Source organism: Cervus elaphus, chromosome 10 (genome assembly GCF_910594005.1).
Source record: "Cervus elaphus chromosome 10, mCerEla1.1, whole genome shotgun sequence".
Classification (NCBI taxonomy): Eukaryota; Metazoa; Chordata; class Mammalia; order Artiodactyla; family Cervidae; genus Cervus; species Cervus elaphus.
In genome coordinates this window covers 38,757,255-38,761,916 of record NC_057824.1, presented here as the reverse complement: position 1 = coordinate 38,761,916, position 4,662 = coordinate 38,757,255, and positions in this window count along the sequence as shown.

Genomic DNA, 4,662 nt, shown 5'->3' with positions numbered 1-4,662 from the left:
TGAATGCTGTGATAGTTTCAACCTGACGCCAAATAGCACAAACTGTCTCCACTGAGCCTGACCAAGTTGCAGATTCAGGAGCAAAAGAAATGCGCTAAGTTTGGGGATAGTTTGTTTTGCAGCCATTGTTTTGACCTGCTGCTGACCCACGGTCCCTACCTTCCTTTTTTTTCTTGCCAACAGAACCCAGACTTCATCAGGGCAGCCATGTGCCCTCCCTGAGGTAATAGAGCATGATTTATTTCAGCCAATCACGATAATCCCATTCCAACTTTCCCAGCCTCCCATGTCCGAGGGATTGCCGGATGATCCAGCTCTGCCAACAAAATGTACGAGGAAGTCCGTGTATTATGGAGGAAGTGCTTCCGGGGCAACTGATAGCATTCCACAATAGAAGGGGTCTTGCTGTTGTGAACACAGACCATCTTGCTGCCGTAAGAGAAGGCTGAGACAAACCGCAGTGTGGATGTTCTGGCGTCTGCAAACTACAGAAGCAACTCCAGCATCCACCGAAATCTGAAATTCTGGCAAGGAGAGAAGAATTTTCCCGATACAGGGGCCCTGACATCTTTGAACAGCTGAATCACACCAGCTGTGCTCAACTTCCAGACACCATTTCTCCACAGGAGAAATTTTAACTGTTTATGCTTCTGTGACTTGGCTTTTTGTCATTTTGAAGTTTAACAGAACAGATCCAGGGAGTTTATTGTAAGAACTGGAGCTGACTGGGGTCTCCAAGCTGGCCTTGCTCACCTGGTTTTGGGGACTGAGGACATGAGGAATTGATAACAGCCTTGAACCAAGCTCTGCAGACAAAGCCAAGAGGCAGAGTCAGTGGGGCTGAGGGTAGATCCCTTTTGCTATCACCCTTGGAACTGATTGACATCCAGTCAAACCACAAATAAGGTGGGGCCAAGAAACAAGGTTTCTTCCAAAAGAAAACAATGATAATGATGATGGTGATAATGATGATGGTGATGAAATGATGTGCTGATGGGGATAATCATGGTGGTGGTGGCTGGGATGATGCCGTTTGTGATGATGTCGGTGATGATAGTGGTGGGGATGATGAAGTTGAGAATGAGGATGACGATAAGGATGGAGGTGGTGATGAGAGGATGATGTTAAGAGCTAACATTTATGTAGCAGCGTGGCACTGTGTACCAGACTCTGTTGTCGGCTCTTGTCGTATACTAATTAATCCTCACAAAAACTCTAGGAACTAGGTACTATTGTCAGGTCCATTTACAGAGGAGGAAAAGGCACAGAGAGGGTATGAAACTTGTTTAAGATAGCATAGCTGATGAGTGCTGAGTGAGCATGCTTCCTCAGGAGACAGAAACTCTTCTCAGAAACCTAATTGCCATTGCAACACCGTGCTTGTTGCAAGGTGCACCATTGTGCCATCTGGGAGCAATGTCTACAGAGCTTAGTGTTTCTAGCTGAAGGCCTGCTTACTTCACTGATTTCCTGGGAGAAAGGGAAAAAAGTCCTGAATTATACTGTCTCCCAGGGCTGCCTTCCTCTAAGTCACCGTGAACTCAGCTGTCAGAGTTCACAGAGTTAAATCTCTCTCTCTTGGCTGAACTTTTCCCTGTGGCTCTGCATTGCTTAAAGATTAAACCAGAGTTTCTCAACTTTGGTACTACTGACATTTTGATCTGGGTAATTCTTTGTCATGAGAGTGTGTCCCGTGCATTGTGAGATGTTTAGCTGCATCCTTGACCTCTACCCACTAGATTCTAGATGCATTTGCCCATTGTAGCAACCAAAATGTCTCCAGACTTTGCCAAATGCCCCCTGGCGTGGGAGTTGGGGGTGGCCCCCGGTTTAGAACCACTGGGTCAAAGGAAACAGGTTTCCAATCTTTAGAAGGTAATTTGACCACAGGACTCTCAGGAGACCGTCCCATCAGACAGTGGGCTTCCCAAGGGCAAATACCCAGCCTTACCTGTCTTCTTTCTCTTCCCCTGATGTTGACCTGTAGTTCAGAGCAATGAGGACTCAAGAGATAGTCAGATTGAACACAACCAGATTGCGATCAGGGATAAAACTATGCAAACAGAAAGCGTGGGGACTTCCAAGGAGGGAGGCCTCTGAAATGGGTCCTGAAGGCATCTCTGAAAAGGAGAGAGCTTCTGTGGAGGCATTCTAAAGGAGGCTAGAAGGAAGATAGGCACCTGGGCTGAAAAAGCAGCGTGAGCAAGGGGTGGGGATGTACATGTATATCTCAGGGAGTGCCTGGCTGGGGCAAGCAATCCAGCTTACGGCCATATTACAAAAGGTCCTGATCACCAGCCTCAAGTGATGTGCAGCATCAAAAGATTCCAAATTGGATATTTGGCAGAAAACAACAAAATTCTGTAAAGCAATTATCCTCAGTTAAAAAAAAGATTCCAAATTGGATATTTGGCAGAAAACAACAAAATTCTGTAAAGCAATTATCCTCAGTTAAAAAAGGATTCAAAATTGGGACTTCCCTGGTGGTCCAGTAGTTAAGAATCCGTCTTCCAATGCAGGGGACACGGGTTCGATCTACAGGACAACTAAACCTGTGCACTGCAACTATAGAAGCCTGTGTGCTGCAACAGCCAAAATATAAAAAATAAAACAAGTATTTAAAAAATGGTTTTCAAACCAAGGCAAGAGAGGCTTAACTGTGGGTTTTAGAACAACCCTTCTGGCAGTTGCATAGATGGTGAACCCGAAGGAGACACAGCTGGTTAGCAGCTGGGGTGTTGCAATCATCCATGTGTGAGCTGAGAGGCCCAGCAGACAGGAGAGCAAGAGACAGAAGGACTCTAGGAGTGCCAAGAGGCAGCGCCCTCCTATGTCATCATGGATAGATTCTAATCCTTTCCAGGACGGTAAGTTCAGTTCAGTTCAATCACTCAGTCGTGTCCAACTCTTTGCGACCCCATGGACTGCAGCACGCCAGGCCTCCCTGTCCATCACCAACTCTTGGAGTTTACTCAAACTCATGTCCATTGAGTCGGTGATGCCATCCAGCCATCTCATCCTCTGTCGTCCCCTTCTCCTCCCGCCTTCAATCTTTCCCAGCATCAGGGTCTTTTCAAATGAGTCAGTTCTTCCCATCAGGTGGCCAAAGTATTGAAGTTTCATCTTCAACATCAGTCCTTCCAGTGAATATTCAGGACTGATTTCCTTTAGGATGGACTGGTTGGATCTCCTTGCAAGGGACTCTCAAGAGTCTTCTCCAACACCACAGTTCAAAAGCATCAATTCTTCAGCAAGTATAAAATTTCCAGCCTGTAGTAAGTGGTCAATAATATGAGCTTTCCCTTCACTGTTGCTGGCTGTGCTCTTCCTCCATTCCTCGTTCTTCAGAAACCACCCTCTCTTTTGGAAGGCTGACACCTCCTCAGAGGAGAAGTCTTGAGCTTCCCAGATGGGGTTCCTCTTCTGTATGCCTATGGGCATGTACCCAACGACCTTGTATAGGCGTTTTGGGCACCTTGTGATTTTGTGTTTTGTTTCCTCTACTAGACAGTGAGCTCTCTGAGGACTGTGGCTCTGTCTTGTTCATTTCCTCTTTGAAGCAATATTTATTGAGCACCTACTATGTGCCAGGCACTGTACTAGGTACAGGCATACAGCTGCAAACAATGGTCTTGTGTCCCCAGCACCCACAGATGGCCTGGAGAGTGAGTGAATGAATGAACAAAGGTGTGGCCAATGGGATGGTTGAAGTAGCTGAGACCTAGAAAGCTTCAGTGAGTCACCCTCAGCTGTCTAGGTGGGGAGTGACCAAGGAGGAGTTGAAGCCTGGACAGTTAAAGAACAAGGAAACCAGCTCTTGACACACGGGGCCTCCATGTCTCATGCTTTCCTGGGATGTTTCTGTGTTCCCAGGATGGCCTCGCCTGCCAGCAGGACTACCGCCTGCCAGCTGGCACGGCTCTGTCCTCTCACCTAGCTGGCCAGAGCTGCAGGACCTGCGGCTTTATTTGTTGTGAATATCAGTGGTTTGTCACCCACACATACCTGTCCCCTTGTTGCCAGGCGACAAGCCCTGATTTTACCTGTTATCTTTACAGCCTTAACATTTACAGTCCTAAACTGGGTGCTCAGCCCGTGCAAGGAAATACTTGTAGTGGTTAGTCTCCAGTGGAAGGAAGGAAGAATGTGCCACTGCAAAGCTGTCGACAGGATGGCACCAACTCCTGCCCTCCAGCTGTTTTGCAAGAAGGAGGCACTAGAGCACCGGATTCTTCCAACATGGGGGAAGCAAACATGTTGCCCTGCCTTCCTAGAGTACATTTTCTAAATGGAGTGGCCTCCTGCTTCCACACTTTATTCCTGGGTGTTCTTTCAGCCTCTGCCCAATCAATGCTGTTTGTTCTTGGTGACGTCCTTTAGTTCTGTCTGTGTCTTTGGACTTTTTTATTTTTGGCTGCTCTGGGTCTTCATTTTGCAGCATGCAGGCTTTAGCAGTTGTGACACACGAGCTTACTTGCCCCATGGCATGTGGGATCTTCCCGGATCAGGGATCGAACCCATGTCCCCTGCATTGGCAGGCAGATTCTTAACCACTGATCCACCAGGGAAGTCCTCTATGTCTTTGGTCTTTAACTCAGCTTACCTCTAGCTGGGTCTTCTCTCTTGTTCTTCGGACACTCAGACATACCTGCTGGGAAATGT